This window comes from Stomoxys calcitrans, chromosome 4, assembly GCF_963082655.1.
Source record: "Stomoxys calcitrans chromosome 4, idStoCalc2.1, whole genome shotgun sequence".
NCBI classification, from domain to species: domain Eukaryota; kingdom Metazoa; phylum Arthropoda; class Insecta; order Diptera; family Muscidae; genus Stomoxys; species Stomoxys calcitrans.
The window spans coordinates 1,941,773-1,965,706 of record NC_081555.1 but is presented as its reverse complement, the minus strand read 5'-3'; the positions used below and the strand labels follow the sequence as shown (position 1 = coordinate 1,965,706).

Genomic DNA, 23,934 nt, shown 5'->3' with positions numbered 1-23,934 from the left:
ATTTCTAAATGATTTAACCAATTTCATCAGTTAAACTTAAAAAAAAATCGGCATCATCGCCAATTCGTTAGGTTAGATTAGATTGGATTTAAATTACAGTCTGCCATCAGACTCTCTTAAACGATTTATTCCATTGTGATACCACAGGGACAGGAGAAGGTAGATGCCCTCTATTTCCCACCGTTACATCATTCAGTTTGCTCTAAAAACCCCTACAACTTGCGAATGTTCACATCCGCTAATTCAGACAAGTTCTCAAAGATATCAGAACCTTAAACGGAGCCCTTTCTGCCTATCGGTGGGAATAACTCACACAGCAAAGCGAAAGACGTTTTCAAATCTAAATTAGGTCACACAATTTTGTAGACTTATTTACGCTTAGATCATTTTCGATACACCTACTGGCTGTCTTACGTAGAGCTTTATAAGGTATAACTCTAAGAGTGCTAGGAAACTTTCCCATAGCCGCAATTTTTTACACTTTTACACTTTTTTCCAAAGACAATATTGGCTATATTCCACAGAAGAGGAGACAGTACACCTCCATGTGGTGTTTCTCTTCTAGCTCATCTGTGCAGATCTACAGATCCCAAGCCTGCCAGTTCGTTAACCAGCAAGTCAATATGATCCTAAAAATATGCAACAAATTTTAAAATAAAATTATTTTCTAATTTTCTAATTTATTATGCATCAAAATGGAGCAGAAGAACCATTTTATTTATAAACTCCATATTATTCTCAACCAATTTTACTTTATTTGTAATGCTATAAAAGATGCCTTAATAAATTAAATTATAATGCCTCGACCACATATTGTAGCATATGCAGCAGATTTGTTTTCTATTTCGCAGAATTTGTGTGACATTTACAATGGCATGTCATTTGTAAAATACAATTCGTAGAAATGTAATAAGGAAAATTCTTGAGAATCATCAATGTACGAGTACATTCAAATTCTCTTTCTAATAAATAACCCCTGGAGGTATGCAATGTTTGTTTAAGAGAACAAATAAACATGATATGAAGGAAATGTAAACAACTATTCGCCATTGGAAGCAGAAACTGGAGGTTATATCCAATTCACAGTCATATAACGTGATGTACACATGGAAAGAAGCGTGTTGTCGTTACAGATACAATTGTTATACGTTTTTCTACAGGGTTTTATTATTATTATTGTACAGGGTATTATAGCACTGTGCAATACCAACCTGTATAAAAAAGAAAATCCTGTAGGTTAGTTAAATTTCACTATGTCAGACTTTTTTTTTAATTTTTGTGTAAAACATATTTAAATTTCATAAAATTGAAAAACAAAATCCTTTATTTTTTTCTAAGAAGTAAAGTATAAACCAAATTAACATAGTCTTAAATATGAAAGATCTAAAATTTTCTATGTTTATCTGTTTTCACTTTAGCCAAAACTGTTGCTATGTTCTCTGGTAGTTTATTTTAATAATAAGCTTCAACAAATTTTCTTCTGTAAAGTTACCCTCAAAGTATGCAACGCAATTTTCATCTGGTCGCCTAAGAATTGTTATTAAAACTTGCCTTGTTTACATTTATTAATTTTATTCTGCTTTCCAACAAGACAAATTAGTTTTCTCCTTTTGCTTCCATAGCCTAGCAACGCACAGCTCAGCGATACGGAGTAAGTTTTGTGCAGTGGCTTGGAAGGAATTATAATTCAAGTTTACACTTTTGTTTGTTCATGTGTCTCAACAACATGTGTTGGTGGCCCCATAGGATTTTACTCAACCATTGAGGCAGTGAAAAGTATGCTTTAAATTCGTTAAAACTTTTTTTTGACCCTTTGGCTTATGCAATACGTTTTTCCACTATTTTATTTACTTGGCTTTATATTGATCTTACTTCGACTAATGGCATTTATTCTATGAGCATAGTATGCATGTGTAAGTGTTTGGCCATAAACTCAAGCAGTTTTTTTTTGTGTTTTCTTTACAGAACGAAAAAAGCGAAAGTTGAAGAGGCAACAACTTGGAATTCTATGCTGTTTCGAATAATGTGCAAATAAGTTGGGTGAAGTAAGTATTCTGTATGGATATTGCCTCTAAAGTATGTATTGATATTTTGTTCCTCTTTTGTTTGGTTGTACATCGTGCTTTGTTGAGCTGAAGTATATTTTAGCATTTTTTTTAAAAAAAAAAGTGAAAACTTTTACTAGGGAGTGTAAAGAAAGAGCAAATAAAAAGGAATATGTTATATAGTGAACAGGGATATCCCAAGGGGTCGTTTACATGTAAGAACTAATCGTAAGAACTTTATGGCAGATTGTAGAAGCATAAATATGCGTTAATATAGGGTAGCCCGCGAAAAGATTGGATGGAATAACTGATTATAATTATCGTTATGCTTGTTGATTTTGTTCCAATTAAAGTGTCTCTAATAATTGGTTGGTTCTAATTGGTTCTAATTTTGAAAATATTTTTGTATGGAGGGATGATGATTCCTTAAAATAATAGGTTGTTAAATAGGTTAAATGTAGTGAGTTTAAATTATCTTGAACTGACATCCTAAAAGTATGCAACAAAACATTGCCTTAGCGATATATCTTATTGATATGTCACTTATGTGATATTGACATAATTCTTAAGTTAGACAATTTCATTCACCATTTTAACGAAAAAATCTAGTTTTTTATGTACGCTTACATATAAATAAAGGGAGATTTTTTGAGAGCCATAGGAAAGTTAAAAAAAAAAACATACAATTTAAAAAAATTCATCCAATCTTTATTTGAATCGATAGAACGTTTAATATTTAAAGATTATTTCATGCAAATATTGACCGTGACTGCGCCTCGAATGGTCCATCCGCTTAGTCCAATTTTGGCATATTCTTTCCAACATTTCGGCCGCTATCTCACGAATAAATGCTTCAATGTTGTCTTCCAATGCGTCAATCGAAGCTGGCTTGTCTGTATAGACATGAGCTTTCACAAAGCACCACAAAAAATACTCTAAAGGTGTTAAAACGTATGATCTAGGCGGCCAATTGACCGATCCCGAACGTAAAATAAAATGTTCACCGAACTCGCCTCTCAAAAGTCCATTGTTACGCGTGCTGTGCACATGTCATGCAAGTCAAGCTCTTGCATTTTGGCAAGCAAAAGTTGAATATCATCTCACGATAGCTCTCACCATTCACAGTTACATTACGATTCGCATAATCTTTGAAGAAGTACGGTCGAATGATGCCACCGGCCCATAAACCGTACTAAACTGTGACTTTTTCTGGTTGCATTGGTAGCTCTTGCAATGCTTCTGGCTGATCTTCACACCAAAATAGTCAATTCTGTTTATTTTTAGGTACCCATTGATCCAAAAATGAGCTTCGTCGCTGAACACAATTTTTCGATCAACAATTTTCTTAACAGAGCACGCATTTTGATAATAAAATTTAATAATTTGCAAGCGTTGTTCGTTTGTAAGACAATGGTTGGTTCAATTATGGACCAAACTGAAGATGTTTGATAGTGAAACAAATCACAAACAAAAACGTGCGTGAGCTGTTTAAACCAGTGTTGCTAAAAAGATAAAAGCTAAAAAGCATCCTTTATTTTGAAAATATCATCCATGTTCATACTTTTGATAATTTTCTTTTCCACATCGTTTTTGAAATCCTCACATATTTTTTACATATGTTCTGTTATTTGAGAGGATGTCCACTTTCAATGCTCAAATCGTTTCACATTCGATAAAAATCGAATTAAAGAACAGGGGCCGAATTACCGAGTGCGCTTTCGTATCAAATGAAATTTTATGTCCAAGTTTTTATAAATGATTTAAGCATTCGCGGTCTTAAATTTCATAAATTCCTGTTCAATAAAGCGATACATAATTCACAATAGCCACACTTCGAACGATTTTGCTCGATCATGTATGTGGTAATTCGGCCCCAGGACGGTATATCTCCTAAAAGTATGCACTAAAATACTACCACTGTAGGTGTATCCTAACAATTTATAAGTTTTTATTTCTTTCCTTTAAAATTGTACTTCCTTTACTTCATCTTTTCAAAAATAATATATTTTTAATTACAATTTAAAAAAGAAAAAGTTTCTTCAAAAATTTCTTCGAACAAATTTAAAGAACCTCGTAACATCAAGAAAGGCTATCATTATATTTTTATATTTCATAAACAGTAGTACACAAATAAACACTTAACTTGTATTATAACACCTCCCAGTGCTGTGCTGGCAAAGACTTCACTCGTAACATTGCCTACGTGTCTAGAATGTTAAATGTGTGTATCGTTATACGGGGGGTAAATATTTGAACAGGTATCATCTGGGATTCACACCATTATTGGTGTCCACTGCCTACAATTTGCACTTTTGTACTGATATTTGCTGTTGCTTTCGGCCGCCCTTATCCCCCCTCGCTTTTGTCAAACACAAAAAGTTATTAAACTTATGCAAATGTCGTTGGTTTACTTAATTTTTTTTCCTAAACTTTTTCTTTCTATCTACTAAGTATTGTTGTTATCCTTTTATTTTTTTGATATTCTTCTTAAGCATTTTGTTAAAGTTTTAGTATTTTTACATTTTATTCTATTTTCCTGGGTCATAGTCAAGTTTGAATAATGCATGGCAGTTGGTTAAGGTTGTATGGGTAAGTAGCCATGGGGTGAGCAGTTAGTTATAGTATTCAACAAAAGAAACATAGTCAATGTCATTGTATGTGGTCTTCTACGAGAACTCTACCATGGATATATAAATGTGTGCGTTGTGTGTGTGTCTATGTGTAGAAGTCTTAGTAGATACCAAGAAAAATTGCTTTTCTTCTACTCTGGCCTCTTTGTCACGTTCAGCCTAATGGTTAGGCTACAAAAAAGTCATTATCTGCATTTTGTTTTGCCATTCTTACACATGTCCTATCTATTTTTATGCCAAGCCATAAGTTTGTATTAAAGAAAAATAGTTTTACAGCTATGGCTGTAAATGTAACAATTTTTTCTACACCTGTAGTTTTAAATTTATCAGGTGTTAAGATAAGAAAACATAGAGAAAATAATTCTGTGTTAGATTAATTGTTCACTATCTGGGGGCTGTGCTTTAATATATACATTGTTTCGTACCTTTTAAGCAGAAAGATACCAAGGAAAATGTTGTTTTGTGGTTTTAGTGCGTCATAGTCATAGAAATCCGTTGTGATACATAGAAATCCGTTGTTTTTTTTTTATTTAAAAAACTAACTGGACAGGGCCCGCTTCGCTGTGCCTTCTTTCATTTTCTTATTTTCTGAGCCCTATACTGGCACGGTCTAGTCCTGATTGGGGTACTGGAATGGCCTTTCAGGAATGGCCCCTATGTGGATATCATATTGGTGCTGTACTCCCAAATACCTTTCATTTGAGCCTTATATTGCTATGGTCGATAAATTAGACCATAGACGAGTATGGGGGGTGAGGTGGTCCCCACTTTTCAGATTCGTTCTCTATTCTAAAATACCTTTAATATTGTCATTATTGGTTTGTATTTCAATTTAGCGGGCTTTGGAGGTGATTTTGGGGGAGTTTAGGTGAGAAGTCCCTAAAATACTTGGCGATAAAACAACGATTTGAGCCTCTTGTTGTCATAATCCACCAATATGTCCACTTTAAGGTGTATCTAGGTATCGTGCTCTACTCTAAAATTTCTTTTATTTGATCCCCAATAGCCATTGGTTTGAGGCGAGTTTATGGGATGAGACTACCCCCAAAAACTTGGCCTCAACAATGGATATTAAATTCGTTTTCTACTATCAAATACCTTTTTATTAATTGCCATAGTATGCAAACATGGCCGATTTAAGCCGGCCATGTTTAGGGGGCGGACCCTGAAATAATATCAACATCGTGCTAGAGCACAATTTTGTTTGGCCCTGTAATGTAATGCATTTTGCAGGTGGCTATAAAGATGTTCAGGGCAATGGGTTTCGTTTAGATCCACACAAACTATTTTTTTTTAGTTTTGGTTATCTGCATTAGGTTAAGTTAGGTTAGATTGAAAAGAGGGTGGCGATATTAATCGTTCGTTTGGTACCAATATTGTCCCAAGCGGCAAACATGTCCATGCGGAGGGGTTTTGTGGGATGGGGAGGCCCCTCAGACACTAAGAATACATTTTGTGTCAGATTTATACTCTACTTTTAAATACGTATCATTTGATACCCATATTGCCCAAAACGGTGAAAGACCCCTGTTGGGGGGTTTTGGGGGTGGGGAACCCCCCCCTGAACACTTTGGGCGGATTTGTATACCAAGTTCGTACTCTACTCTTAAATACCTTTTATTTGATACCCATATTGTCCCAATCGGTAAGCATGTCCGTCCGGGTGGGTTTTGGGATGGGGCGTCCCCCCAGGTTTTTTTTACCCAAAAATTGTATACCAATTTCGTGTTTTTGGGGTACCATAAGGTGGCGTACAAAATTTCGCTTAAATCGGTGCATGCATCTCCGAGATCTGGCGTTTTTGAAAATTGGGATAAGGGGTAGGGTCCGCCTCTCCCCTTCGGAACAAAGCGCAACAATTTAATTTTTATATTATAGATTGTAATAATATCTTTCCTATATTCATACACAGAACAAAAAATGTTGCATTTTGATATTGATTTTTCAATAAATTTTATACCCGCAAAATTTGTTGTCCTGCCTTTAGTAGATTTCCCTGCCTTCGACAAATAACTCGTTTCGGCTACCATAAATTTCTTTCCTCTTTGCATTTCAATCACTTCCTAACTAAATTTCGACTTGTACAAGAATATACCGTTTACACAAAATACCAAACGTCTCAGTCACATTTATAAAGGAAAAGTGCTAATGCAATTGTTCAATTCAATTTATTTGTAGTCCCTCTCCGTACAGTAGATTAAAAATGAACACAGAAATCGAACAGTTTGAATGCCTTGCTGTCGAAAACCTTTCGCTCTAAGTATTCAAGCATTCACTGGCACAGAAAACACCCCAAATATCACCTCCAGAGCAGTGCGTCAAAGACTAATTTCCTTTCACCGTGAAAACGCACATTTTTCAAACTCACCGTCAGAGAATCCCCATCGCCTCCTGATGTTGCATGCCTATTTTGGGGCACATCAAAGAGGCCAACTATACTCGCTCTGTGTTCCAATTTAAAGCCATAAATTTGATTTGTTGTTATGAGATACTTTGATTGATGGTTCAAATGGTATCTAGCAGTGAAACCAACGCTGATGATGGAGAGATGATGATGATGATGATGATGCTGACGATGCTGAAGGCTGATGATGGGCAATGATGCCCATAATGACGATGCTGATGATTTTTACCCTTGAGTAATCACAAAGATGACTATGGTGGGCTCGTCATGGCCACAAAGGAAATATGCCTTTTCCTTTGATCCTATTCCCCCTATCCTTGCACTGTGGTTCTTTCGGGCCAAAAAAATGCCAACATTCATTCTTCTTCCGCAGGAACACTTCTACAGGCATTCTACGAAGTTTTTTACTAAATCATACTGTCAAAGGCAACAATGTCTTTTTTGAGGGTTTTTGGTTTTTGCGGTTGGCAGCATAGGGGCCACCGAGACCCGCCAAGCAAATAACAGAGTTAATAAATTGGGTGTAGACACTGTTTGTTGTCATGGATGATTTGCAAAGGTGTCATTTGCCCCATTGTACGAAGGGTGAGTGAAATTGTAGCGAGGCACCAGTGGAAATGTGTTCGACAAATGGCTAATTTCATTCATTCCCACTGGCAGCCGATGGGAAAGAGGTTGAGATTTCAAATTTATCGTTGGCTGACAGCCCACAAGTATGCAACGTATTTTGATTCTTGATAAGGGAATGTTTCAACGGTAATAATATCTTTTTTTTATTTGGTTGATTTCTCCAAAAAAAGTTAAAATTTCATAATAAGGGCAAAAATTTAAAATGAAAGCCATACAGTTAAATGTAAGGAAAATATGAACTTAAATGTTTTCAGCCAGAACTTAACTCATTTACGAAAATGTACCAAGAAATATATTTATGTTGAGCTTTGAGAGATATTAGCTGAAAACGAATTTACTATTACTTTTTTTTTTTAGTTTCACTACCAGTATGGCAGGGATTAAAAATAACAAGCTAGAAATATGTAGATGTCGTTGATAGAAGAAATTATCAACTCGCTTCAATATTCCCGCCCCTTGTGCTAGTGGAAAGGTGTTACAAACGGAATGACTAGATTAGTATACCCCCATGCTAAGATGGGGGGTATAAAAACGGTAGTGGATGGACACCCGATGGATTTAGGGTACTCCATTTAATGATATCCGCGAGGGGGACGAACGTTCCCCTGACCCCAATTTTCTAAAACACCAGATCTAGGAAATGTGTACATCGATTGAAGCGAAATTTTGTATGCCGTATTATAGCAACCCAAAACCACAAAATTTTTATAAAACTTTGGGGTCAAATAGCCGTGGGGGACGCCCTATCCCAAAACATACCCGAACAGACATGTTTACCAATTGGGACAATATGGGTATCAATTGAAAGCTATTTAAGCGTAGAGTACGAATTTTATGTATCAATTTGAACTAGCGTATTGGAGGGTTCGCCCAACCCCAAAACCCGCCCAAAAAATGACATGTACATTTATTGGGGCCAGAAGCATTGCAAGAGCACCAATGCATCCAGAAAATGTTAAAGGTTTGATGCGGTTTATGGGCCGGTGGCATCATTGGACCGTACTTCTTCAAAGATGATGCGGTTTATATGGATGATCACCGTAAGGTGATATCCAATTTTTTTTTTGCCCAAAATGCAAGAGCTTGACTTGCAGGACATGTGGTTTCAAGAGGACGGTGCCACATGTCACACAGCACGCGTAACAATGGACCTATAGAGAGGCGAGGTCGGTGAACTTTTTATTTCACGTTCGGGACCGGTCAATTGGTCGTGCGATTTAATGCCTTTAGACTATTTTTTGTGGGGCTATGTTAAAGCTCATGTCTACACAGACGAGACCGCTTCGATTGACGCATTGGAAGACAACATTGAAGCATTAATTCGTGAGAAAACGGCCGAAATATTGGGAAGAATATGCCAAAATTGGACTAAGCGGATGGACCATTTGAGGTGCAGTCACGTCAACATTTGCCTGAAATATACTTCGAACATTAAATTATATGGGCCGTACTATTGATTCAAATAAAGATTTCATGCATATTTCTGAATTGTATGTGTTTTTTTAACTTTTCTATGGACGATTTGACCATGCCTGTCAAAATGCTTTGAATAACAGCACACACATGCTTAACTTTTATAAGTTCTTTGCTATACTATTCTTTTAATAGAAGGCATTGAATAGATCTCGAGCTAGAATATGTTCGAAAAAAAAAGATTTTAAAGATCAAAATAAAAGAGCCCAAACAGAAACATTTTGACAAAATTTTTCAGAGAATTAAAATTTTTGCAAAATTATCTTTCAAAATAAAATTTTTAAAAAATTTTCTTTCAAAATAAAATTTTTACAAAATTTTCTTTCAAAATAAAATCTTTACAAAATTCTCTTTCAAAATAAAATTTTGATATAAATTTCCTAGAAGAAATTTCCTTGAAGAGAACAAAAATTTTGTCAAAATTATTTAAAGCAAAAATATCTAAAAACATGTTAGCAAAATTTTCTAAAAAAAAAACGAAAGTCATAAAAATAAATAATTAATAATTAAAAAATAATTTATATTAAAAAAATACAAAATGTTCCTACTGTCTAATTATATTTTGGCAAAGAGTTCTACGAAATTAAGTTTCTACGAATTTTTCTATTTTTCTTATAGTAGCGATTTACCATTTTGTTTTACACAATTTTAAAATAGGATTTGTTAAATTCTCCTAAAATTCAAATTTAAGATCTATTTTTGCTACAGGAATAAATAAAATAAATCCCAGCCTTACCTTGAAATTTGAAATCTTCAGTTCGCGTGGGAACTTAAGTGTTCCTTAATTCAATGGTTTATTACCCTTAGAAACAAACTGAAAGGCACGTAAATGCTAAACACTTTTCGCAAACTTAATGTTGAGCTAATGACTCGTCTACATGGATTGTAAAAAAAGGCCTTTTTTATTAAATACTAAAACAATAGGCGAGAAAGGAAAGCGGAAGCTATGATTTGCAGGAAATACAAATAAAATACCTAAAAGTAAAAACACCTAAGAGTATACAAAAATATATGTATGAAGACAGAACTTGGTCCTTTATTGTTCTCATCTTCCATAGAAACACAAACTCTTTGTTTGCCTTTTCCGTTTTGTGTTTTTATCGCTAAAAATATACTTTTCCATACTTTCTAAGCGGAGTGGTGTTACTTTTGTAAAGCATGCTATTAGGCTCTCCATTCGTACATTAGAACCATTTGAAAGCAATAAAGTGTTTTTGTGTAAACACATTTGGGAAAAAGTTTTCTACAGACTGTAAACGCCTGGCGAGTATGCAACGATTTTTGTTCAATTTTGGTTTGTTTTTTTTTTTTTTCTTCTATTATTTATTTTCTTTTTGTTTACACAACATACAAGTGCTAGCAGGAAAAAATTGGTGGTTCTTGTTCGAGAAAAATGGAGGAAAAAACAAAATATATGTATTTTGTTTAGTTGAATAGTGTAGAAATGAAAGATTCTTTCTCATCTCATCGATTAGTGTGATGCCAGCAAAATACCAAATAAAACTTATCTTGTGTGGAGATTGAGTTTTGGAAACAACAACACATTCAAGAAAAACAAAAATGTAAAATTGTCATTAAATTTGAAACTAAACAAAACAACAGCAGCAACAACAACAACAACAACAAAGCTACTTTTATATTGGTTGTATCAACTTTTGGGGATTTCAAAGAATTTGCAAGTTGTTTTTTATTACTCTTTGCTATCTGCTATGGCAGTTTGTAGATCATATTTTCAGCTCCTGAAAATATGCAACTATTTGTAATCTCTCTGTCATAGTTTCGACTTAACGAAAGCAATTGAAAAGTTATTCTCTTTCTTTTAGCTATACAAATTGAACAAATTCTTTCGATATATTTCCAACAAAATGCAATAAAAAATACGAAATAGTTCTACTAAAGGGCAGTATCTACAAACATTGGTACGAGGATAGTTTTTGGAATTTTACTGTAGATATTAGGTTTCGACCAAAAATATTGTAAAATAAAACTTTGCAAAAATATATATTTGAGATATACATATGCTATGTTCGAATGAGTTGTTTTTTTAATATGCTTCAAACTTTCTCAGTCTTTCTCAAATGTCTCCTTTTAACGATTTCAACATTTTATAGTTTCCAGAAATAAGCAGCGTTCTAGGTATTTGGGACATTCACAGTATGCTCGTAGTGGCCCTCGTATTTATTATAGATGCGCTTAAAGTTAATTAAATTCCATTGTCCATAACAAAAGTTTTAAACAATTCTCCTCTGAAGAGGCAAATTGTGAGAATGCATAGTGCGCCGCGGCTATACAATGAAACAAACAAACATTTGGTTGAATATTTGTGAAGCTTTTTTTAATAAACGTCTATAGGGCTTTGTTAATTGCAAAAGAGCCAAGGTCCTTAATTTACTATGCAAATAAGAAAACATATAAACGTTTTGTGTGCCACAGAGCTGTGCAAATTAAAACAAAGCATAACAAAATTTCAATTTTACGCAGAAAGCGCGATTTTTATTTGCAATTTTTGGGCAGGATAAAAAGCTGGTTGCGACCTTGTAAGCAATTTAAACGATTTTCATTAGTTTAATTAAAATTTTCCACACACATCAAGGAGAGTAGGATTTATTTGCCTAAGCAGCCGCCGCCACATTCAAATGTTCGAAATTAAGGCATGAGCTATTTTATTTGCATTAGCAAGAAAAGCACAATTACTAAGGTAAACGTTCTCTCTCCACTTTGTTTAGCCGAGCCCTAATGCCCTGCCGCTTTTATTCTCCATTAATTTTCCAATTAAATCCTTTATAAATTGCCTTTGAAATTTCTCATCTTAAGCGGCATATGCTGCTGCCTTCATCTTAATGTAGTTTTTTTTTTCTTTCTTTCTTTCTGCAACAAAGTTTAAGCATACCTTAAGGCGTTTTCTTTCGTAATGTATGGGAAACAGTCATTATGGAAGGCGTTTAAATCTACTTTACACGCATTTTTATTATTTTCATAATTTATGAGCCTCACTATAATTCCACAAAGAAGAAGAAAAGCATGGTGAACGCACGCACACACACACACACACCATCATAAGAAGAGAGGGCAAAAATATTCGCAGAATGCCATAACAAAAATAACAATTTAATGCAGCATACATTTTGCAGGGTATGAAAACTGAAAGAGTAAAGGGAAAATTTGAAATATGCCTAAAGCTTAGGCTTCTTTAATTTGAGTATAATTTGAATTTATTAAAGAAAAATAAACGCATAATAAGAATGTGTTGTGATAGATTATAAAGATAAATAGAGAACTTTGATTTGAGGGAAAACATTAATGTACATAAACAAGTAAACGTGTGATAAGTACAGCTGGGCTGAATCTCATACCCTCCACCATGGACTGAATTTGTCAAATTTGCGCGGTTTGTCTTAACAAAAAGAAAGAAGGTCCAAACATTATTTTTTTTTTTAATATTTTTGGATAAGAACTGGTTTCGAGCACCTAGAAAGTTAAATCCTAAGATTGGTTCATATGCCAACTAATCAGGTTGTGAACTGATTCACGCTATACTAGATGTGGATATTGGAGGTCATACCTGTATTCGTTGTACAAAACTTCAGCCAGTTCGGATAAGAAGTTAGATAGTTTTTAATGGGAGCTATAGACCGAGCTGGTCGATTTAAAACCCAACCGACCTACATTTACAATAAGTTTGAGCGGTTGGCTTAACTCGCCCGAAATTTGGCGTCTTTTAGACAGACAGACATTGGCTTAGTAAGGGGGATCCAGGGGAGGTCTTACCCTTAATACTCTCTAACACTCTACCCTCTTACAGTCTAATAAATTCTCGATAGCCATGACCGTGTAGGCGCCATAGCAGTGGCCCCAAATAATTGCACCCCAAATTGCATAATGGAAACCAGTAGGGAAGGACAAAAGTCGGGCGGTACCGACTGTACTTGTAACTGTAATACCCTTCACCCACCCTATAAGTACAATGTGGGAGATATATGCAATTCTGAACTAATTTTGATGGATTTCGGCGGATGTTTTCAGATGGGTTATTAAACAATCCGTTTCAAATTTCGAGCAAATATGTTAAAATATGAGCATTTTATTGCAACATTTTTCTAAATCGGACTAATACATATATGGGAGCTATATCTAAATCTCAACCGATTTTGACCAAACTTTATGGATATTGTGGAAGTCGTCGTATGAGAGCTATATCTTCATTCAGCAATAATGTCGAGAGTAAAGAGGACATCCTTCCTGCCAAATTTCAAGATAGGCCCAACGTGTGCATAATCACCCCAAATATTTCGTTATTGTTTAGAGTGTATATTTGGGGTAGCCACCGCAACGCAGTGGTTAGTATGTTCGCCTATGACTCTGAACGTCTTGGTTCGAATCCTGCGAGAAATTTGCATTTTTTATATGATTGGGGTATAAATGCATCAAACAATTTGGGTTTACTTTCATAAATGATTTTTACCAAAATTGAAAGAAGAGTTTGGAAAGAAAGAAATAGTAAACAAAGCCAACTGTACTTTTTTTTATTCTTAAACGTTCAATCATATTTGATTATTTTTTAATGAAAAGCGTCGTGTGATTTCTTAAAAAATATATTTAAATTTTTTTTGAAAAGAGCTAAAAGCGCCGCAGTCGCAAAATAGTTTAAACAAGTAAAAAGGTGTTAAGTTCGACCCACCACCTCGGGTATATAAGTAAATCGCCTTTCGTTATAATCTGGCGAAAATGCAATATTTACGCACTCATAGCAGCTATATTAAAAGATGGTCCGATTTGGACTAAATTCGGAACGGACATTGAGCGGTATAATAAATACAAGTCTATATACAAATACAAGTCTATATACAAATATAGACCGATCTGAACCATATATGACACGCATATCGAAAAGCCTAACATAAGTCACTGTGTCAAACATAAGTCACTGTGCGAAATCGGATGATAAATGCACCTTCTATTTGGCCAAGACCTTAAATCTAGAGATCGGTCTATATGGCAGCTATATCCAAATCTGGACCGATCTGGGCCATCTTCAAAAAGTATATCGAGTGCCTAACACAACTCACTGTTCTAAATTTCACCGAAATCGGACAAAAAGTGCGTCTTTATGGGCCCAACTTGAGAGATTGGACTTTTGGCAGCTATATTCAAATCTGGGTAAATGTCTGGCTGCGCCAATAAAGATAATCGTATATATCTAGATTGACTTGCATATATGTATGCGGTAGACATACATTCCTATTTGAATTCGTTTTTATACCCACCATCGAAGAAGGGGCGGTGACTAAGTGAATAAGTCAATCCATTTGTAACATAATGAAATATCCATTCCGGCCCATCAAAGTACATATAGTTTTGATCGTCGTAAAATACTAAAACAATGTAGCCGTGTTCGTCCGTCTATACGTGGTAATCGCGCTACAGTCTTTAAAAAAGAAGATATTGAAATGAAACTTGGGACAGTTAAATTTTTTACCGTTTCTTGTTAGAGCCCCATATACACCGATCTCCGGATTTAAGGTCTAAGGACCATTTATCACCCGATTTCGCTGGAAATTGACACAGTCAGTAATCTTTGGGCTCTCGACATTGATATCGAATATGGTCCAAATGGTGCAATATCTTGATATAGCCCCCATATATAGGCTGAAATTTGGCAAAGTAAGCTTTCTTGGAACCCTCGACATCCGTATCAAATAAGGACAACATCTTAATAAAGTCCCCATATACATAGACCTATATCATGACTGATTTTACTGATTCAACCCTTCGTTGTTCGCGCGGAGTATGGAGTATCAGATCGGACAATATTTTAGTATAGCTGCCACATATCCGATTCATGGTCTTTCACGTATTTATTACACAATTTTGATGAAATTTAGTATGGTGAATTGTGTAGAGGTCTTACACATTCTTCCCGAACAGGGTGCTAAACGGATCATATTTGGATATTGCTGCCATACACAGATCTCCTGATAAACGGCTTTTCATATTGCGCTGTTATGGGTCTATAAATGCGGCATTTTCATCGGATTTGATCCAAATGTGGTTAGTTCGGCCGCCGAACTTAATGTCTTCTTACATATTTTTTTCTTTTTCGATTCACTTTCTTTCACCCAAGCTGTTGCCACGATGAAAGTATGCATTTCGTTTTCAAGTGTGTTCTAGAGATGCTTCTTTTTTTGTTCATTTAAACAGAGATCTCTTCTTATTTAAACAACTCTTAAGACTATTAAGGAAACATTTTAAAGTAGCTCAGTTCTGGTTTCATTATTTTCCAGTATTCTTTGTAGGATTTTTCGTTTCCATTTGATAAAGTTTGAAAATTTAATCTCCTGCAATTTCTTTAGCTTGCTTCATTTAATTGCATCAATTCGCCTGGATTCGCACACAAACAAAATGGCATTGTATTAAGTTCACTCCAAGTAGATGCACATTTCTACATATACACACACACACACAAACACACCACTGAAACTAGGCAAACAATGCTTGCCTGCATTGTTGGGTCTACTCACACGTTTACATTTAATCTTTGAAATCATCACCATTCACAGCTGTTGTCGTTGAAACTTTCCTGAAACGGCAACAATTATGTCGACATTGGGATTTTTCTTCTTTTTTGCTCTCACCCACATGCTCTCTTCAACTTTTTCTTCGGCTTCTCTGTACCAGTATCCACTTTATGTCTCTCTTCTAGCAGCTACTGTGTTAATTTGTATGTCATGTGTCAGCATACGCTAGTTAAGACTCTACGTGTGTGTGTGTGTGTGTGTGTGTGTGTTGGTGGCCAGAGTAGAGAAAAGAATGAGTTTAAAAAAAATAATGATGGCTTAACAGCTGGGCCTATTACATGAGCCTAAATAGTTGCCAGCAGGCCGGAAACTAATCCTTCGGCTGTCGGAAGAGGTTGCCATGTGCCCCACATATCTGTCACTACTGCAAACATTAACAATGGTGGGCTTAAATGGGAGCAACTAAGGGCGCGCGGCTATAGGACATGTTGGTCTGTGTTAACATTTTATTGTTTGTGGTTTGAAAATAGATTTGGTGTAATCCTCTGAATATCATTCCCGACTCCAGGGCATGCTGTGCAAATGTATTCAAATATTAATTTTGTGGTTTCATTTGCAAAAATGCAAATCATGTTTTTTTTTTGCTTGCCAGGAGCCACCAACCCTCACAGTTTTTTATGATTTGTTTGTTGTCTCGAGTCTACACCACCATACTCCAATTGACAAATACCCTACTCATTTTAATGGCCAAATTAGAGCCACGTGTTTTTAGTTTGTTGTTATGCTTTTTTTCTCTCCTTTGTTTTTGTCTTGCGTACCACTCTGCCAAGAGCATTTGCATAGACACTAGGACGAATCAATGGCGAAAATATGTATTTCCTTGGCAACTTTTATCACAACTGATGATTAACTTTATGAGGAAAAAGTATTTTTATTTGCTCTTATAGATAACTTTTTTTTATGATGACTATAAACAAGGAGTTTAGGAGTTTATCAGATAAGCCAAATGGGGTTTGGCAACAGAAGATTTGATGAAACCAAGAAAAAAAAATCCCATAAACACTTTGTTGCCGAAGACAAAATGTAACCACAAAAGATTTGATTAATTTTACTCTTCAATTTGGTGTTTGATGTGAAAGCCAAACTTTAGAGACAAAGAATAGCAAGAGAAGAGAGTGACAGAATGTAAACCATTATAAATTGTAAACAACTTCGTGGGAGATTAAAATCTTCAGAGAAATGGCTTTTTATTCAAAAATGTATATTAAGAACAACACAGTGCTCCCTAAGTTCGACCGGGCCGTGCTCCTTAAGTTCGACCAGGAAAACATTTTACATTGGAGGAAAGCATTTTCAGCTTTCGTAATAGTTGTGAAAAACTTCAAATCTTTTGGCAAGAAATTTTTTGTGCCAAAAGATTCAGCCAAATCGGATAATAATTGCGCTCTCTAGCAACTCAAGAAGTCGAGATCCGAAATCAATTTATATGGCAGCTATATTTAGACGACTCTTTGCAAGAATACAAGCTCTGTGCCTACCATTCCCTGTACCTGGGAGTAGTTTGAATCCTCGAATGGTTCGTGGACTAAACCATTCCTCCACACACCCATGGTTCCTGGATAGGAACCACGTCAAATCCCTCAGCCATCAGGAGGACCTTTAGTGCCGCCTAAGCGGCCTTACAATGGTGGAGATTTATCTGTAGAAGCCGGACCATAGTCAGGATTCAGAACTTCCACCACTGTTGTTTTTGCCTCGTCTTTTGATTCCACCAGGAGTTCATCCTCACAAGATTCGTTAGATCTTGTCATAATGAGCTTCCGTTCGCATACAGGGGCAGGTGACAAAGCTGTGAAACCACTCTTCCTTAGGACACTGGACACTTGCGGTGTGGACGTTTCCTCCTTAGATGCGTCACTAGCTGCTGCTGTCGAAGTACTTTTTGAGTTCCGTGCTTCCCCGCTGGCGCACATCTTGAGCCTAATCCAACCGGATGACCCACCCACACATGGCTTGTCAGGTCCCGTTTTGATGCCTTCCCCTCCTGTATCGATTGTGGCAGGGGGATTTTCAGTTTCCTGCAATCCGCCAGACTTTAGCGATATGGTCGATAGTTCCTCAGACAAGTGTTCAGCAACAGCTGTTGAATCGTCTCCTGATTCCCCAACCCCAACGCTTCTTAGACCTTCAGTTTCAACTTTTTGAATCCGTAGGATACAACTCCTTTTGACTTGTTGAGGTCTGTGAAACTGCCAGAGTTTAGTACCTCAGCCTCATCCAATCTACCAATCTTCCAGTCGGTGGTTGAAAGATTGGTATTACATTCCCTTAGTCATCCAAGTATCGATTCAGGATCTGAGGGAACCCTTGGTATCCAAGCATGCGCCATTGGTCGCGAAAGAATATCTTCCTTCTTGACTAAATCTAGTGCTGCACCTGCCCACATCTCAACAATCTTTTTTTAGAGCACAACGATACATTTCAATAGGCCCCGATACCAGCCTGCATCGTCACAAACTGGAGGGGTCTCAGGAATTTCCCCAAGAACACAGGAGTATACAGACATTCCACTGACTATCCCACTCCAATAATTCCTTGCTATGCAGCCGTGTTTTGCTCCCTTGTCGACAACTGCCATCACAAAAATGTCCCTAGCGACATTAGTAAAGGTTCTTAGACCCATCTTACTATTGTTCGCCCTAGTTCTTTTAGGCATAAGATGCCCTCCAGGTGACCGCAGCCTTTTGGCCGACTGCGTTGCAGTTTCTGAATCTAGACATGAAGTCTTTGGGGTAGCCTATGCAGCGAATCCCTGAGCCCAATTTAGAGAATATCTCTCCCTATTAGTGAGAGTCTAAGGATCATTCGCACCAAGCCTCTCAATAAGCCTATAATTTCAACCTCTTAAAGTCCCTGCCCCTGCTGACCAGTCGTGTGTCGGCTAGTGGAGCCTGGAGCAATCGCAGCAGACAACATGCTACGGCCTGATACCACCATTGCAGCTGTGAGGTCTTTGGAGTTCATTTTAAACCTACTCCCGGACTCTAGATCTGCCGCTTCACTGGAAACAGACGCAGATCATCATCAAGTAATGGATATCACTTTCGTAGCTATCCTTGAGTGACTTAAATTTTTCTCCCAAAAATAGTGACCTATTACGAGTCACAGAAAAATTCTTGCAGAGCGAAATAAGGTCCGCTCCACTCAACGGTTCAAAAAAGAAACCGATGGTACAAAATTTCACAAATTTCCGCTTTAGTGTTTTATATATATGCAGTTTGACAGTTTCCCACATTTAAAGAGCAACTGAATGTCAACTTTTTTGGGAGCTAATTGAGATTTTAGATTGTTGTGGACCATAGTTAAATGGCATAGATGTTAAAAATCATAACAAATCTACTACGTGCTACATTTCAGCTAAATGTAATAACAAATGCCCCCTCATGGGCTCAAGAAGTCAAATCGAGGTATCGTTTTATATAGCAGTTAAATCGAAATCCCAAACGACCCACATCAAAAAAATGTATTTGTGCAAAATCTTGAGGGTCTAGTTTTACTCGTTAGAAAAGTTTACGCCACAAAACAGACGTATGGACAGACGGAACGTACATGGCTAAATCGACTTGAAATGTCATATCGATCAATAACACATTCTTTATGGGGTCTTACAATAATATTTTGTAAGACTATAGTTCTGTTCAATGGTCCAAGACCTCCTTTTTAAAGCCTAGTCCCAAACGTGAGCCGCTTAGCACCATCTCTTCGTAGAAAAGTTTTAAATGGCTCACCAATAACGCCAGCATTATTAAGGAAATAACAACATTTTTCTAGATGTTCCTGCCATCGTTATAGGTGGGCTTCCTGACATATGAGATACAATGATGCTCATTTTATTGTATTTGAATGATGACATATTAACAATGAAATACATACATATGTATATATGAGAAAATTTGATTTTTTTTAATAGTTTTCTCTCATTGTTTTATTTTTTTTACTTGATTTCGTAAATAACACCTACCCCATTTATATTTTGCTGCCATTTGTCGCCTATGATTTGTTTTCTCTTTACCGATACATTCCATTGTCCTCAACATTACATCGATCATGGTAGTGCTGGGAAAAATTGTCTTGTGTCTGCTTTATTTTTATGCATATTTAAGTAGGTAACTTAGACATGTGCGTGGCCTCTACACATGTGTTTATATGGGCGGATTTTTCCACAGAAATTTATACCCAAATAATGGACCAAAGTTGTACGCAAACATCAAACAAAAACAAATGCTGTCTATTAAAGCTACATTTGTAAAGAAAACATAAACATTTGCCCTTGCTCGCTTGCTCGCTGTTTTGGGATGTGGCGGAAAAGCAAGCATTATAATCAATTCAAAGGACTCACATGTTTCAGGCACATTTAGGGGTTAATGAATACGAGCATTTTGAAGAAAAATGTGCTAATGAGCAGCATATTTCCATAAAGAAACTATTTTTTTTGGGTTTTTGAGTGTGTGCCTTAGGAGAACCTTGGGCATATGTTTGTTCAAGTTGTATGAGGAAATTTAAAGGAATTTATCATGTAACAAAAGACTTTAAAGGTTTAAATTGTTAATCACTAACAAAAGGCAGTTGGACGTTTTCCAATTCTTGTGGTTTTTATGGGAAGTATTGTAATAAAATTGTTAAGAAGGTAAAATTTTTATCGAATATAGCATGTATAATAATTGTTGCATATGTTAAACCTGTTTTTGCTAAAAAAAAAGATCTTCCATAATGCCCATGATGCGTATTAGCAACATTAATTGGAAACTATATGAATACTTTTATTTGGCAATGAATGGGTACACCTTAACGTATGATAGATGTGAATCTATTATAAAACTCATACGCACCAGGGACCAATGATTTATCCCATACCTGCCACCAGGTATAAGCGTATATTAATCTACACAGAAAAAAAATAAAAATCGGTTAATCACGAAATTAATTGATCTATTAATTTTTTAATGGAAGCTGCTTCAATCACAAATATTATAATATCGGTGATTGAAAAAATTTCAATAAAAACAATTGTATATTCAATTTAACAAACGATTTCAATTTTTGATATTTTCGATAAATTTTTTAATTGATCCAATTAAAAAAAAAAATTGAAATATCCGAAATATCCAATTAATTTTTTAATTAGATCAATTAAAAATTTAATTGAAAATATGCAAATGTTATAAAGGGTGATTTTTTAGTAATTATATTTTTGGTATAAGAAACTTCATTGCGCACGTCTTCCATTTTCTGGACGAAGCACATTTTTGGCTGGAAGTCGTAACAAAACACTACATGCAAAATTTTAGCCATCAGACAAAAACTCCAGGGGCTCAAGATGCCAATTCGGTAGATCGGGTTATATGGGGGCTTTATCAGGTTGTAGATTGATTTCCACCGTACTTGGCACAGTTGTTGTAAGTCATAATAGAACACATTGTTCAAAATTTCAGCCAATCGGACTTGCGGCTTCCAGAGGCTCAAGAAGTCAAATCGGGAGATCGGTTTATATGGCAGCAATTACATTTTTAATTGAAAAAAGTCTCAAATTAATTTTTGCAATGTATATTTGGATAAAGCTGCTAGTATACCGATCTCCCGTTTTAAGGTATTGGTCTAATAAAAGGTTAATATTTTCTACTTTCGCTGAAATTTGGTACATTGTGCTATGTTAAGCCATTCGACGTCTAATATAGGACCATATTTAGATATAGGCCTATTTGGATTAATCTCCCGATTGAATGTATTTCACCAATATTTGATGCTGATATTTTGAACAGCGATGTTCTAAGTTTTTCCAGTTCGGACCATATTTCGTTATAATAACTATGGTGTATTTATTTATTTATTTATTTAAAAATTTGAAGGGCCCCAACACATGAAGGTTATATAGACCCTGTATATAAGATTCTAAAGAAACGTTATCCAAAATTTAATGCTCTTTTATTTGCTTTATTATAATTTGCTATACATATGGCTTCTAAAAATCTTCTATTGTCATGCCCTACCTTTATTTTGAATTTCAAATTCCTGGCAAATCATAAAATCAACTTGTTCGCTATATACCAACCCCAACAAATTTTAGCCAAAATTCAAGTTTTTACCTTGACAATACTGATTGACAATCAAATTGAAAATGGTAAATTTCTTACAAATCTTCAATCATCCATTGTCACAGTTTTCCTCACTTGGCTTCTTGTTGCAGGAATCCATGACCCACATATACAATGCCCCTCACAGCAAAAAGAATTTCACGCATTATTTGCTTCGCAATTTCCGCATGCCATTCATCATTCTAATGAGTTTGTCATCTTGGCTAAATTGTAAAAGCTCAACCTTATTTAAAACTACTCAAGCGATCAATTGTAGTGCTTCAAAAGCCATTTTTTTTTTAGCAAAAGCCCTTAGCCGAAGGACGAAGTCGAAGAAACTGTAGCATTGATGGACTTTTAGTTGTTGCTGTTTGGTGGCATATGAACCATGAGTGGTGTAGGTTCCCACCGCTGCCTCCCATCCCCTCCCCACCCTTATTGTTTGACAAATTCCTTGTCTTTTGCTCTTAGTTTTCTGTGACATGTTTTTGAGAAACATTCTGTTGCCGCCAGAAACTTATCGTCGGCTATTGTTTTTTTGCCATCAACCACCACAAATAGAAGTGATGTGAAAAACTGTTTTTTTTTCACCAACAAAGTTTTAAATATTTTCCACATGTTACCAAAATTTTTCATTAATATGCAATATGAGGAAACATGCAGTATACAAGCAAGTTTCTAGCGTAAGGATGTTGCCTTATGTTTAAAAATGTGGTTCACACTTGATGGAAAATATTTTAGGTGTGGAGAAAACATGTCGAAACAAGAAAAACCTATAGTTTGTGATAGATTTAAAGTAAAATTTTGCTAAAGATTCATAATACTTTAGCACATTTGAAAACTTTTTGTAACGTAATGCTACTATGTTTGCTTTTCGCGAAATATGGCATCGCTTTTATTACGTATAAGTAATTAATTTTGATGTTCAAGTTATCATACGCCACCAAGTACCACATAATGTATTTGGATGTTATAGCATTAGCTTATTAACACATATAAATCATACGCACCCTGGATTTAACCTTATTAACACAAATAATAACAAATATTTTAAGATCAAAATTTTAAGATTTTTTTTTGCTTTTGTAGATATTACAACATCATGTTAAAATTTAATAAGTTTTGAGAATAAGTTAGGCAAAATAAAAGCTTGATATCTCTTGTGTTAAAAACACAGAAGAAACTTTAGCACAAGAAAAACCTATAGTTTGTGATAGATTTAAAGGAAAATTTTGGAAAAGATTCATAATACTCTTAGATTTAGGAGATTTGAAAACTTTTTGTAATGGTTGCTACTATGTTTGCTTTTCGCGAAATATGGCATCGCTTTTATTACGTATAAGTAATGAATTTTGATATTCAAGTTATCATACGCCACCAAGTACCACATAATGTATTTGGATGTCATAGCATTAGCTTATTAACACATATAAATCATACGCACCCTGGATTTAACCTTATTAACTAGAAGAAACGCCAAACCAGTCAAAGTGATTAATAACAAATATTTTAAGATCAAAATTTTAAGAATTTTTTTTGCTTTTGTAGATATTACAACATCATGTTAAAATTTAATAAGTTTTGGGAATAAGTTAGGCAAAATAAAAGCTTGATATCTCTTGTGTTAAAAACACAGAAGAAACTTTAGCACAAGAAAAACCTATAGTTTGTGATAGATTTAAAGGAAAATTTTGGAAAAGATTCATAATACTCTTAGATTTAGGAGATTTGAAAACTTTTTGTAATGGTTGCTACTATGTTTGCTTTTCGCGAAATATGGCATCGCTTTTATTACGTATAAGTAATGAATTTTGATATTCAAGTTACCATACGCCACCAAGTACCACATAATGTATTTGGATGTCATAAAATTAATTTATTAACACACATAAATCATGCGCACCCTGGGTTTAACCTTATTAACACTAGAAGAAACGCCAAACCAGTCAAAGTGACTGATAACAAATATTTTAAGATCAAAATTTTATAGAATTTTTTTGATTTTGTAGATATTACAACATCATGTTAAAATTTAATAAATTTTGGGAACAAGTTATGCAATAATAAAAGCTTGATATCTCTTGTATTAAAAACACACATTTTTGA

At 35.3% G+C, this 23,934-nt stretch overlaps 1 protein-coding gene across 2 annotated transcripts in view; it reads left to right on the top strand.

Annotated features, from left to right (window-relative positions):
• The window catches only part of LOC106092100 (1-phosphatidylinositol 4,5-bisphosphate phosphodiesterase), a 119,842-nt gene that overhangs the window by 42,945 nt on the left and 52,963 nt on the right, over positions 1-23,934 (top strand). For both annotated transcript variants that reach the window (XM_013258856.2, XM_013258858.2), the window contains exon 2: positions 1,966-2,045. The gene's annotated coding sequence lies outside the window, so the exon portion shown is untranslated. The remainder of the gene's footprint in view (positions 1-1,965; positions 2,046-23,934) is intronic.